Here is a 15880-nt window from a genome sequence, read left to right on the forward strand (position 1 = left end):
GCTTCAGGAATAGAGCTAATCTTCACAAAGGTTCCTAGCTGAATTACAATCAGCTCTATCCTTTAAAAAAAAAAAAAAAAGACAAGTTTTTGCTGTATGGGTTTTTTGTTCAATAAATGGATTTTTTTTAAATCTACATTAGAGGAGGCACTGAGGAAAAAAAATAATGGATCTGGCAATAAAGAGAAATTTGTAAATTGCAGAGTAGTCATTTGTGTTCCTAGTAATATGTCATTTTATGTTTATACTTATATAGTATTTAATTTAAAGAGTTAATGAAAGGAGGAATTGCAGCATTTTCCTTGAGCATCACAGGCTCTCGCAATAATTTCTGACGTGCAAAAGCCTTGGCTAGATATTTGAAATTATTACTTGAGCTGAGAAGGAACAAAGGAGGAAGAGAAAGACCAGGTGGAAATGTAATGTAAATGTTGTATTTGTGGGCAATTTCAAGTCTTATATAAATGAAAGCTGACTATAATCATGGTGTTCATCAGTTCATAGCTCATTCTCTGTCTCTTTCCACACAAATGTGCATGCGCTCACACACACACACACACACACACACACTCACACACACACATCTGTAGCCTCTGCTTTGCTTCAAGAGAACTTATTAGTATTAAATTTCCCATCACAAAGACAGTTGGCATTCATGAGTCTAGGGCATTTGTCTTTCTCTAAATACCTAATTTTAATGTAATCTGGTATTGATAGATAGTTATTAAAAATAAGCACCATTCAGAATAACTCCATATACTTAATAGGCACTTTGTAACTGCAGCCAATCTTAATTGTTTTTGTTTTAAGGACTTTTTTACATGAAATAATTCAGACATACCCAAAAATGAAAAAATAGCAAATAAACTCTTATGAACCCAAAATGCAGTTTACGGAGTAAAATATAAATCCAGTTGAAATGTCCTGTGTCCCTCTTCCAAATCCTAGTTCTCTCCCTCCACCTCAGAAGTAAATATCATTCTAAATTAAATGTTTATCATTTCCATGTCTACCTTCTTATTGTCACAACTTATATTCTTAAAATTAAATACTTGGAATAATACCGTGTATATTCTTTTCCAAGAAGTCCTTTCCACAGCATTACATTTGGAAGATTTACCCATAATGACACAAATGGTTCTAGTCTAGTTCATTCATTTGCATTACTTTAATGTATTCCACCATATGACTTCCATAATTTACTTATTCATGCTACTGATAATGGTTACCTACTTATCTCAGATACTTGATCCTGTTTCAAACAATGAGCTATGAAAATTCTGGTACGTATCTCTTTGTGTACATGTACAATATTATCTGTAGGATACATATCTAGGAATTTCTAGGTTGAATGTATGTTCATTGTCAAGTTTATTAGATAATAACCAACTGTTCTCTCTCAAATTATTTAGAATTTACACTTATAGTACTGTGTACAACTTTCCTTTGCTCCAGATCCTTGTCAGCACATGAGACTTGAAAATTCAGGCTAAGCCATAACATGCCCCTTATTGTGGTTATGATCAGTGTTTTTTGATTATTAATTAAATTGCTTAGCATTTCATGTATTTACTCGTCAGTGAGATGTCACCTTCTTGTTTCTTATATCCTTTTCCCATTTCCTATTGGAGTGTTTGACTGTTTTACTATCGATTCATAGAAAGTATTGACATATTCTCAGTAGTAATCCTTCTCAGCATTATACATCAAAAATATCTTCATCTAATCTGTTCACTTGCCTTTTTCTTTTTCACAAAGTCTTTCAATAAACAGAAGTGTTCAATTTTGCCCCAGTCCATTTTACCAACTACGTCCTATATGTTTAGGCTTGTGTTCCTTGTTTAAAAAGTTCTTCATTACTCCAAAATAGAGATCGTCCTTTGTTTTCCTCACAAGGTCTTAAAGTTTTGTTTTATTCAGGATTTTATTCAGCAGGGAATTTTTGTTGTTGTTCTTTATAATGAAAGATAATGATCCTGGGTTTTTTTTTAAGAGTAATTTATAGAAAGTCCATTCTTCCCCACTGATTTGTAGAGCCTCCTCTCTCATATATCAACTTTATATATATACTCACACACAGTTTTCTGTCTTTCGGCTTTCCATTTGTTTGCATTGGTCCATTAATCTACACCCATGTCAATACTGCCTTTTCTTAATCACTATTACACTTTCAAAAGTCTTGATATATTGCGAAGATGTCTCCCCAACTTGTTCCTTTTCATAGCTATCTCAGTTTCTTTTCCCTATGCTCATTTAAATGAATATTAGTATCATCTTCACAAGTTCCATGAAAATGCTGGTGAGATTATTGGAATATTGTTTTAAATGTATGCACAAATTTGGAGATAATTTACATCTTTAGTATTTTGACTCTATTATACACACTATCTCTTTCCATTTGTTTTGTTCTTTAATGACTTTCAGAAAGTTTTATAATTTTCTCCATGAAAATCTTTCACATATGTTGTTAGATTTATTCCTACTCCTTTGCATTTTAGTTGCTATTGTAAATGTTATCCTTTTAAAATTACATTTTCAATATTTTTGGTGGATGTTATATGTAATAAAACTGTTGAGATCTGATTATTTTTAACAAGGTAGTTGTAAATTCTCTTGCGTTTTCTATTACTCTCCAATACAGAGAGCATTGTTTCTTCCTTTTCAATCCTTGTATTTACTTATTTTAATTTTGGGGCTTCCTAGGCTGGTCAGTACAATACAAAATAGGACATGTTTTCCTCATGTCTGGTTTCAAAAGGAATGCTCCTAATGTTTCATCACTATGAGTGAGATTTGGTGGATTAAGAAAGTTTTCCTCTATTTCTACTTTTCTAAGTTTTATCATAAAAGAAAATTGAACTTTGTTGAATTTTCTTTTTTTATTGACATAAGCCTGTGATTTTTCTTCATTAATGTGTTTTGATGAATTTCAAAATTCCAATGGCATATCATCCTTGCATTCCTCGGATAAAACCCATGTGAATATGATGCACTTTTCAGACATTTTACGTTTTCGTTGTTGATTAATTGGTTTAGGATTGTTTGCATCTAAATTGATCCAATAACCTGCCTTGTAATTTTTCATTTACTTATCTGACTTTGGTTAAACTGTTTTATTTAAAAAGTTGAGCATTCTTCTTTTTCCTCTAGTCTCTGTATCAGTCAGTATATGACAACACTTGAGTATGTTACTTGAATATCTGATAGAACTTGCCTATAAAACCGGTTTGCTTGGTAGATGTAAAGGGTAGAAAGGCACAGGGGTAGAGTTAATTAATGATAGATGTTTTAAACACTGCTTCAGTTTATTAAATAGTTAGGGATCTTTTCATGTTTTCTATTTCTTAAGTAGGATTTTTTTTAATTTCTTTTTCTTAAGTCAGATTTTTTACAACTTATATTTTCCTAATAAATTATGCCTTTCACCCAAGTTTTAAAAATTATTAGCAATAGGATGGACTTTTTTCTTTCTTTTTTTGTTTTTTAGCATGAATGCAGTCCCCCACTACCACAAATTATGCAGTCGAGTTTCCCACATTTGAGGAAATCGCAGAGGTCAGCACATCCGGAGTGCAAAGGATAAGCTTCGCCCTGGGAAAACCACCTTCATGATCGTGGCATCTCACCTTCCAGGTAAGTATCGTCATATTTTTTTAATGTCCATTTTATATGTGATTATGTCACCTTGGTTATTTATTTATTTTTGCCCTCTCTGTCATTCTTGCTTCTTTATGTTTACTTTGGATTTATTCTGGTGTTCTCTTTCTAACTTCTTAAGCTGAACACTAAACTCACATTTTTCATCTTTTTTTATAATAAATTTCTTTCTGAGCATTGTTTTAGCCATATCCCACAACTTTTGATAAATTGTGTTTTCTTTGTTTTTCAGTGAGATGGTCTGATTTCCATTATGATTGCTTCTCTGTTATATAAAACTGTGTTATTTCCAAACATAAAGATTTCTTTTCCCATAAGGTGAATTTTTTTTTTTTAATCTGACCAGATTTTTGGCTAGAATTTAGCCCTTTGAGGGCACTAGCTTTATTCAAGAAGCTCGATCCAAGTGTCACCTTATTAAATCTGAAGTTCTTAGCTCCTCTTTCAAATGCAGCAACCAAAACCCAATCCTTCTGGGATTGGCAATACTCACAAGAAAATCTATGTACTAGGGACAGCTTATTATTTTGGTTTCCTGTTCTTTACTTTTAATGGGAGAACAGCATTTTTTTTCCTATTCTTTTTTTTTTTAATTTATTGGGGTGACAATTGTTGGTGGGAATGCAGTCTGGTGCATCCGTTATGGAAGGCAGTGTGGCAGTTCCTCAAAAAATTACGAATAGAATTACCATATGACCCAGCAAACCCTCTCCTGGGTATCTACCCAAAAAATCTGAAAACATTTAGAGATAAAGACACGGTTGCTCCAATGGTCATTGCAGCTTTGTTTACGGTGGCCAAGACATGGAAACAACCAAAATGTCCTTCGATAGATGAATGGACAAAGAAGTTGTGGTATATATACACAATGGAATACTATTTGGCAGTAAGATGATATAGGAACATTTGTGACAACATGGATGGATCTTGAGAGTATAATTCTAAGCGAAATAAGTCAGACAGAAAAAGCAGAGAACCATATGATTTCACTGATACGTGGTATTCTTTCTTTACTTTGAGCCCTTATGATCCTTTACTTTTTGCAATCTAAATTATACAGTTTTTAAATGTATTGTAGCAGGACATTTCAGACTATGTAGTCAATCACATTGCTAGAAACAAAATCTGAGGATGGGTGTTCATTTACCTGTTGTAGCTCAGGGAGAAGGGCCTAAATTTTATATGAAAATTACTAAGCAAAAAGAGCAACATTAGCTCAGTAAATGCAAGTCTCAGGGGTGCATTATTTATCAATGGTGTCTTCATGCAGGGAAATAGCTCTATTTTAGTGTAGATTACAGATGATCCTGATTCTCATGGCTCTTCAGTGTGTCTATCATTATGTCTATAAAGCACCTTATACTCTGGGACCTGGACAGTCCTCCCTAGCACCATAGAATGTCATGTCTAGATGTCAAAAAGTTATCTATTCATGACTTATCTCATTAGACAAAAGACTTAAAATTACTTATAAAATATGAGTAATTTTTTATGAATGAGTTCAGTAAAGTTGCAGGGTCCAAAATCAATATCCAAATATCTGTTGTGTTTCTATACACTAATAACAAATGATCAGATAGTAAAAATAAGAGAACAATCTCATTTTCAATTGCATCAAAAAGAATAAAACACCTAGGAATAAATGTAACCAAGGACGTGAAAACCTGTACATTGAGAACTATAAGATGATGATTAAAGAAATTGAAGGAAACACAAATGAAAAGGTATTCTGTGCTCATGGATGGGAAGAATACTGTTAAAATACCTACTACCCCTCCAATGCCATTTTTCACAGAAATAGAAAAAGAAAAAAACCTAAAATTTATTACAAAATCACAAAAGACCTTGAATAACCAAAGCAATCTTGAGAATGAAGAACTAAGCTTAAGGTATCACACTCCCTGATTTCAAACTATATTACAAAGCTATAGTAACCAAGAGAGTGCAGCATTGGCATAAAACAGACTTATAGATCAATATCAGTGGAATATAGTACCCAGAGATAAACCTATCCATACATGGTCAATCCATTTATGACAAATAAACCAAGACTATACAGTTGGGAAAGAATGATCTCTTCAATAAACAGTATAGGGAAAACTGGACAGTCACATGTAAAAGAGTGAAACTACACCATACACAAAAATTAACTCATAATGGATTAAAGAATTAAATGTACAGCCCCAAACCATAAAACTCCTACAAGAAAACATAAGCAGAAAGCTCCTTGACATCAGGCTCCACAGAGATTTTCTTGGATCTGATTGACACCAAAAGCAAAGGCAACAAAAGCAAAAATAAACATGGGCAACTACATCAAACTTAAAAGCTTCTGCACAGCAAAGGAAACTATCAATAAAATGAAAAGGCAACCTACTGAGTGGGAGAAAATATTAGCAAATTGTATATCTGATAAAGGGTTAATATCCCAAAAATATAAAGAACTGATACAATTCAATAGCAAAAAAAAAAAAGCAACAATTAAAAATGGACAGAGGATCTGAATAGACATTATTCCAAAGAAAATATGCAGATGGCCAACAGGTACATGAAAAGATACCCAACATCACTAACCATCAGGGAAATGCAAATCAAAACCACAATGAGATAGTACCTCACACCTGTTAGAATAGCTATTATCGAAAAGACAAGCAGCAGCAAGTTGACGAAGATGTGGAAAAAAGGGACCTTTGTATACAGTTGGTGGGAATGTAAATTGGTGCAGCCATTATGGAAATCAGTATAGAGGTTCTTCAAAAAATTAAAAATAGAGCTACCATATTTTTAATGATCCAGCATTTCCACTTCTAAGTATTTACCCAAAGGAAACAAAAACACTAATTCAAAAAGATATATGCACCTCCATATTCACTGCAATATTATTCACAACAGCCAAGACATGAAAGCAACCTAAGTGTCCATCAATGGATGAATGGATAAAGAAAATGTGTTGTGCATGTTTGTGTGTGCATGTGTATACACATTTTCTTTATTTAAGGTCTGACCATTAAGTTCGCAAACTCATCCTAGAAAAAGTGCTACATATTCAAATATATGGTGATGGAAGGAGAACTGACTCTGGGTGGTGAACACACAATGAGATTTATAGATGATGTATTACAGAATTGTACACCTGATATCTATGTAATTTCACTAACAATTGTCACCCCAATAAATTTAAAAGAAAAAAGAAAAAGTGCTACATACCTCATTGCTGAATATCACTATGGTCACTTTCCAAGTTACTCTCCTTGGGAAGCTATGCACCAACGCCAGCACCTAGTCCACCCTTCAAAGCAGTTTTGGAACTCTTTTCTGGAATGGCCATCAGAGCTGTTGTCATATTATCCTTGATGTCTTTTCAATATTTCTTTGATCTTTGGGTAAAGAAAGAAGTCATTGGGGGCCAGATCAGGTGAGTAGGGAGGGTGTTCCAATACAGGTATTTGTTTACTGGATAAAAACAGTCTCACAGACACTGCCAAACTGGTGCATTGTCGTGATGCAAGAGCCATGAGTTGGTGAAAAGTTCAGGTCATCTCACTTTTTCACGCAGGCTTTTCAGTACTTCCAAATAGTAAACTTGGTTAACTGTTTGTCCAGTTGGTACAAATTCATAATGAATAATCCCTCTGATATCAAAAAAGGTTAGCAACATTGTTGCAACAAATTCGCAAACTTAATTGTCATATACAATGAAATATTGTTCAGCCATAAAAAGGGAACACATCGTGCCATTTGCAACAACATGGATAAACCTTGAGGGCATCATTTCATTATTCATTTCATTTTTCACATGTCATTATTCATAAATGAAATAAGTTAGACAGAGAAAGACAAATATTGTATGATATCACTTATATGTGGAATCTAAAAATAAAAAGGAAAAAGATAGAAATTCATAGACCCAGAGAACAGATTGGTGGTTGCCAGAGGCAGGAAGAGAGGGGTCAGGGTGAAATACGTGAAGGTGGTCAAAATATACAAACTTCCCATTATAAAATAAATAAGTCATGGAGATGTAATATACAGCATGATAACCATCGTTAATAATACTGTATTGTATATTTAAAAGTTCCTAAGAAAGTAGATCTTAAAAGTTCTCATCACAAGAAAAAAAGGTTGTAATTATGTGTGATGCTAGATGTTAACTCCAGTTACGATGACCATATCACAAAACATATGAACATCACATCCTTATGTCATATACCTGGAACTAACACAATATTATGTATCAATTACACCTCAATAAAAAATTAAAATTAAAAAATTCCAGTAGAAAAAATATATATACATGTGAGGGAACAGTAAAAATAATTGAGAATGATTAGGAAAAGAAAGACAGGGAGAATTCAGTAAGAAAATAATAAATGCAAGGATAAAATTAGCATACCAAAATACTGTATTGTACTGCACAGTTACTAGAGGCGAACCAAATGTGCTATTGCAAAAGGAGAAAAAGCAAAAAGGGAAACATTATCCACGACATGAATCAAAATGTCCCTAGGATTAAAACAGACCAATTGTCAAGGTATTGGATCAAATACAGTATTATAAGAAGCCGAAACCACATCTAGCCCCAGGTAAATTCTCACAGACTATTATAAGCTGAAGCATCTGCCTGGGGCAAAAACAAAAAACATCTAGCCAACAACTGTTGAAGGAGGTAAAGAAATAATAACTGAAGGATACTGTAGAATTTTCTCTATGATCTGCATAGAAACTAATGAAGGCATCTTATTTCTTTTGTGAAAAGTTTGGATGTGATTTTCTGCAGTAGATTCATTAGCTCATCTTTCAAAGTCCTATGTATCCCTATGATATTAATGGTCTAATTCATATCAAATATCTATAGGTCACATAATTAGCTTGGTTTTACGAAAAAAGTTGGATTATATTTAGGCCTGTATAACATAGAAAGTAAAACCATAGAAGTTCTTTTGAACCTTTAATCATTAAGATGTTGGAATGTTATACAAAGATTATTGTGCTATATTTTGATACATATAAATAGAACAAAATAAGTATTGAGTAACCTACATTATACACTAAAGATGCAATTGGGGAACAAATTAAGTAGAAGTCAATAGAATCTTAAACTTTATTCTCTAATGTCTCTGAAAAATGAAAATCACACTAATTAAAAAATATGAAAAACATTAAAGAGCATTTTCAAAAAAGCATAAAATATGATATAAATCTATATGTATAGAGAGAAATATATGCACATAAACTAGTTCTAGAGAGGCTGAACCAGACAGTAAGGTGTCACTGAACGACTTTGGGGTAAGGCATACTTTCAAGTACAGTCAAGTTTTCAATAAACTCGTAAGAAACAGATGAAAAGGCAAAGAGGTGATAGAAATGCATGGCATACTAAAAATTACACACGTGAAGGTGGTCGTGAGAATAAATGAGCTGCACACTGATAACAGTAATAAGACTTACCTTAATTGAGATGGGGAGAATGAGTTGAGACTATTGCTTGGAGAAAAACAAAAGGATGGAAGGCCTTGATTTTAGAGACAGTACGAAGTTGAATCAAGACAGTGATACAATTATAGTAGTCCTTAATCCTTTACTGCTAAGTAATAGTGCTTTCCTAGTTACATTTTGAATGTATTTTGCAGTCTAGAAACCAGGTAGTTGCTATAATAATCAGGAAACCACGGAAGCCTAATTAAAAGCAATTTCTGTGTAAGGGGCAGAGGAGAGAGGAAGATTAATCTGTTTGACATTAAAAACAAACAACAACAAAAAACACAAAGAATTTGCTTGATGGTAAGGATTAGAGACACATCTGGAAAAAGAAGGAAAAGGAATAATGTTCCCCATTTCCACTATATGGGTAACTGTGAGGTTATTGATACAAATGACAATAAAGGAGGTAATTCTGTCTGGAGGAAGGAATGTTAAATCTGAATTTGCAATCTCCATCTAGCTCATATCCATTGCAGCAAGGTTCAAGAAACACGAATGGATTTAAATTTTTTAACCTGGGAAATGGATAGCAATTTAAAAAAACTAAACAAAGGAATTTGCTGCCATCTTGTGACAAACATGGAGATTACAGAATTTAGTATTTTCAGATTCTTCAAAATTTTTTAACATACTCCCCGTAAACTATTTTTTTAAAGGATTCTCACAAAGCCATTCTGGTTGTTTTACAAAGAAATGATATGTTCTCTATACCTATTAAATTTAAATTTCAACCCCATTAATAGTCAAGTTGAAAAATATTTAGGGAACACATATTCCAATGTACTGATTTATTTGAAAAAATATTTACACAGAAATTCATAAACTAACTAAAAAATTATTTTAATTACACACTTCTGTCATCAACTTCATGATCTCAGGCAGAACAAAAGTAAAAACAGGAACCTTTTGAGCTGTAAGGTAAGATTATGCTTCGAAAAGTTACATAACGATCCTGAAAGCACTGACTTCTAGCTTTGCCTTAGAAGTTTTTTCGTCCCTTAAAATGATTCCTTTGTGAAAATAAATAATGTCCTCACAATGTCTAATAAGACCGGTCCTTTTGCACCCTGCCTTATGCATGGCAACTCTTCTGAAAAGAATATAAATCCAACTCTAAAAATTTGAAGAAAAATATTAATCAATGGGTAAAAAAATGTTAAAATGAGTATTTTGACCAAATGATAAGATGATAGATACACAACACCAAAATGAGGTATTTCATCAGGGTGCAAATATTCAAAAGAGAAAAGAAGCTTCTGTGGAGCTGCAGAGCCTCTTTTCTGAAATATTTGAAGATATTGTCAGGGTTCTCCAGAGAAACAGATCCAACAGGATTCAGAAAGGGAGAGGGAGAGAGGATCGAGGAATGAGGGGGAGGGAACAGAATATTTAGTATACAGAATTGGTCATGCAGTTATGGAAGGTGAGAAATTCTTAGATCTGACATCTGCAAGCTGATCCTTTTGCATCCTGCCTCACACATGATAACTCCTCTAAAAGGAACTCTTATGAGCTTTGGAGCCAGAGTTGTTTGGCCTAGTTCCATTGCAGACACCTATACCTTAGACCGTGAGCAAGACACTTGCATTGTCGGTATACTAGTTGTTTGTTGATGCAATGGTGGTAAGTGGGTTTATTTGATAGTGTTATTGTAAAATAATGTAGCAAAATACTATCTTGGATGTTACTTTATTTTTCCCATTTTAGTTTTCCCACATCTTTATATATGAATTCCTCCCCAGTAGGTAAAGTTTTCACCATTACTTTAGGGGAGAAGAATGATTGCTATGGTGAAGGGGGGAGTTGGAAAGGATGGAGATATAATCAGTGTTTGGTTTGTTACATATTTTTACTTCCAGCAAGGCTTTTTGGAATAAAGAAGGGGAAGGAAAATAAGGAAGGAGGAGGAGAAAGAGGAGCTTTTCACAGTCAAAGTAATCAATTTGGAGAGACTAGAAGAAGAACTAGATCATTCCACCTATACCTCTTTGATGAAATAGAGGTGAGTCACCTGAACTTATGGGGAATAGATAGGAGAAATGGTAGATGGGGTGTGACTTTAGTGGAAGTCACAGATGGGAATAGAAGGACCTGAATGTGAGAGGACCAGGTGGAGAGGAGTGGGGTGAGCATACAGACACGCAATCTCTTGCAGGCGCCTAAACCTCAGAGCTGTGTGGAAGCCAAGCCACACACATTTACACAGAGAAGCCACACTAGCTGTTCATCTCCTCACTGAAGAGTGTGGGCCTCCAGTCAAGCGATCCCTTCATGAGACTTTGCTGAGCTCCACGCAGACTGCCTGTGTTCATGTGCACTTTCTTTTGAAGGTCCAGAATATTCCAGGGTTCCAAAAAGATAAAGAGGAGGTTCTCCACACCCAGAAGAGGGGTGTGTTGTAGAACAGAAAACCCCCGCACTGAACGGTACTTGAGTAAACTGAACAATGGGAAATTCCACTCTACTATAGTAACAATCATCATTAACAACCAACACTTTATACAGTATTGACCATGTGATCAGGTACTACACTATTAAATACATTATGTATGTTATATATCATTTAACCAGGATTTTTAAAATTTTATTAAATTTATTGGTGTGACATTGGTTAGTAAAATTACATAGGTTTCAAGTGTACATTTCTATAATACATCATCTATATATCACATTGTATGTTCACAATCCAGTCAGTTCTCCTTCCATCACCATGTGTTTGACCCCCTTTACCCTCATCTACCACCCTCCTCCCCCCTTACCCTCTGGTAACCACTAAACTGTTGTCTGTGCCTATGAGTTTTTGTTTGTTTATCTTCTGCATTTGTTGATTTAACCAGTATCTTAATCTCTACACTACACCACTCATAATATCCTCCCTGCTAAAATGAGATTACACATGTAAAAGATTTAGCACTGTGCTTGGTATATATATTGCTCGTTTATAATTATAACTTTAATGTCATGAGAGGGGATGGGCTAAAATAGAGAACAGGTTGGTGATCTGCTGTAATCCTGAAAGAGTAAAGACTGTACCTGAAACTTTTAAGGTTAAAATTTCAAAGTTCAGGAAAGTGTATTTCACTTTTCCAGATGACACATTTTCTTAAAATTCACGGATAGTTCAGTCTTTTTCACTTCATGCCTGAACATAAGGAGATGGAGCAGGAATCTGAAGAGTTTCTCTTCTTGCTCATTGGTCCTTGTTTTTTAATCTCTAGGTAAAAAGACAGGAAACGACTGCTGAGGCTTAATCTTCTCACCCCATTTACTTCCTCTGTCTTCAAAATCTCCTGAGATATCTGTAAACCCTTTTCCAGCATTTTCCCCTTTGAGGTGTTTCCCACTTCTCAGGTGTCCTTTGATCGAAGGTCATTTTTACTCTACTTCGCTCCCACGTAGGGACCTGACTGTGACTGGTGAGTAAGGTTGAAATGAGTAAAGATAATGATTACTAACAGCGTTATGAGCATACATTTAAGCCATGTCCTACACTCCATGCCTCACTCTTGAGAGACAATCCATCTCTCATTGGTTCCACTAGGAGGGAGAGGCTGTTATTATCATATACACAGAACAAAATGCTAGAACACTAATGATGGTTTAAGAAGGTTTCAAAATTATAATTAAGCATTACAAAATTATATAAATAATAATGCATTCATTTGACAACCACTTATGGAGTCCCCACCGTATGCTAGGCACCAAGATTATAAGGATGAGAAAAACAGGCCCAACCCCTATAGTTACAGAGCTTGGAATTTAGTGAGCAAGACAAATGTTAATCAAATAACCAAAAATAAATGTGAAATTGCAATGATGACACTCATTAAAAAGAAGTGTTACAGGGTGCTTTAAAGCACTTAACAGGGGCACTTGAGCTAGTCACAAAGGTCAGGTAAGTCTTCCCTAAAGAAACGGAAACTGAGCTTAAATCCGAAGGAAAATCTTTCCCATTAAGGGAGTAGCATATATTCAGTACCTATAGTGTAGATCCCATTTATATCATTTCTAAAGCTCTGATCTCTCCCCTGCTGCATGCATTTGTTTAAAATGAAAGCTGAACCACAGATACACACATATAGGTCTCACTGGACTTAAGAAGCTCCTTTCCAAACTAGTTAGCAGGGCAGAATATCTAATCCAGAAGCTAGCTAACAAGAATCTCGGTCAAAATATCACCATCAATGGACCAAAAATCAAATGTCAGGATGGGTTATCAGCCTGGAAATGTAGGTGTTAGAGCACGTGTTAGGAAAGCAATTAGTACACTGGAGCTACCAACAGGAGTAAATAAAACATTGGAAAGATAAATTGTTTGACTAATTTCAACCTTTCTGACATCTGTGTGTCTTTTCTGAATTCCAACTATTCCCTGTGCTTGGGCATAGCCTTAAAGAGTGTTTTTATTAACTTCTGATTTACCTTGACACATAAATACTAAACTAGAGTTATTTCCCAGGACAAAACAGTTTCTGCATCTGGGCATGCAGCTGTAGCCAGGAAATCACTGAACCCTAAAGCAAACTGAAAAAAGCCATGACCTATGCAAAGCAAAACTTGAATCTTCTTCAAACAAATTTACTCTTACCAAAAAAATAAATAAATAAAAAGTGATATATAAGCCAGGGGGGGCTCCATGGTTCCTTTGTGGTATTTATTTGTTCCTTTAAGGTACTGTTAATTTTCCTGTTTTTAAAGTCCTTATATAGTTGTAGACTGTAAGATGATTTTGATTCTGTAATAATTTATAAATGCAATACAATGCTATTTTGAAAGTATTGTGGCCCCCTGCCTACTACTGCTCCCCAAAGAACCTAAACAAACTTTGTCAATGAGCATTTCCTTCAATTGCTAATTACCAAGTGAGAAACTTGAGCTAAAAAAAGAACCTTTAATAAAGGCAAATTTAAATTTTCTGTGCTTCATTCTATGCAAACATAGCATTTAAATTAATAGCACCTACTATCTCCATCCCTTAGGACATAGAGTATAATATTTTTTAAATTACAGATAGCGTTCATTTATTTCTGCCTTTCTTTTTCTGATTCAGACACACTGTTATTGGGAATATTTTAAATAGTGTCCTTGCAGTTCTACTTCATCACCACCATGTTGAATTTGAAAATGAACATGGATTTAGGAAAGACCATTACATCTTTAAGGAACCATCAAGAAAATAAATGGGTGACATATTATCTTTAACTTCAGGAGCAAATAATACCTTTGATGCTTTTCTTTTCTAAAGCAGTTTTGACTATAAAAAAGGAAAATGTGTAAAATGTGTTTCACCCATGTCAAAAAGTATCAGCTTCTGGGACATTCTGCAAGCTTTATACACAAAAGAAATACTGCATATAACGGATATCACACCCTATGTTTTAGCTAGTTATGTCTAAATCCTTTGTTGATTATAGGCCATATAACTTCAGGCAGACAAAAGAAAAATAATCCCGATCACGTTGAATGCCAGGCTGTGGTGTTTATGAGCACCTCCTGCTGTGTTAAATGACTCAGACATCTGTCAGGTGCGCTACATTATTTTATAGCCACAGGAAAATCTCAGTCCAGGTTGTATGCCAGGCCAAATGTTTTGTCTAAGACCTTGTCAATCCTGCTGACAGATGAGTTCAGTATTCTAATGAGTAAGATTCTAAATATGTTTCTACTTTGCCAGATCTCCAGACCACATCGGGAGGCACAAAGCCCAGGCAACGGGAAAGAATAAGATCATTTTTAAAGGACAGAACTTCTTCTGACTCATATAATGTGTGGGTTTTAAGCAATCCTGGTGAGATGGTCTCCTGCCCCTTTGTAATCCTTTTCCTTATAAGCTTCATTTAACAGACTAATTTTCGTTTACTAAAAACAAATTAATTCCAAACAATTTGCAAAGGAGACTATACCTCCGAAAAGCATTAGTTACTGTTAGCTTTACATTTTGCACAGGACAATGTCTGCAATCGGCGGGTTTGCAGACATATTATTTAGGACTTATATTTGAAGCTATACTAACTGACTAAATCGGATGAAATTGTTTTGGTAGGATGGTATATATGTGTTCCATTTAGATAACTGATAAGTAATAAATCCAACCTTTTTCATGACCTTTCATATTGTAATATAAAAACTGAGCATTTTTTAATTGACTTTGGGAGAAACATTACAGTAAACACGTTGTTTATTATATATCAACTATATGATTAAAAATTGTATAATACTCATATTATACATATTATGCTCTACATAAAGGTGTAAAAGTCCTGCCCTTAATAATAACGTTGTAAAGGAGTTTTATATTTTGTAAAATGACATGTAAAGTTTAGTATTTTTAAACTCTACATAACATCTAACACAAATCTTAGTAAATTCTATTCCAAATAAGGCAAAAATACACCTTGAATAGGGAAATAATGAGATCACAAAGATAATAAAAATGAAAAGCCACCAGGTAGAACTTGTAAGTCATACTCTTCTCTATTCAAAATGTTACACAACTTAATGTCTCACTAAGAATATCATTTCTTTCCAAGAAAACAACTACCATTTCAGTTAATATCCTCAAACATTACATAACCTATATATTAGCCTTTATAAATAAGCCAATGCAGTTTTTTGAGGCTAACAGTTTAGCAGTAAAACAAAAATAAAAAATTTTATAGCACTTATGGTTAGTAAGTATATAGATTTTTCATTAATCACAAAAGGGGGTTTCTGGGTCATCTATTAACACTTTCATTCATTT

The 15880-nt window shown here is 34.1% G+C and overlaps 1 long non-coding RNA gene and 1 other non-coding gene across 2 annotated transcripts in view; both read right to left on the reverse strand.

The window, feature by feature from the left end:
* LOC141570618 (uncharacterized) overlaps nucleotides 1-15880 on the reverse strand; it is a 419448-nt gene that overhangs the window by 320825 nt on the left and 82743 nt on the right. The window lies entirely within an intron of this gene.
* On the reverse strand, nucleotides 3483-3641 carry LOC141570921 (U1 spliceosomal RNA). Its single transcript, XR_012495363.1, has one exon. It is a non-coding gene; the product is annotated as a U1 spliceosomal RNA (small nuclear RNA).

Source organism: Rhinolophus sinicus, linkage group LG03 (genome assembly GCF_036562045.2).
Source record: "Rhinolophus sinicus isolate RSC01 linkage group LG03, ASM3656204v1, whole genome shotgun sequence".
Classification (NCBI taxonomy): domain Eukaryota; kingdom Metazoa; phylum Chordata; class Mammalia; order Chiroptera; family Rhinolophidae; genus Rhinolophus; species Rhinolophus sinicus.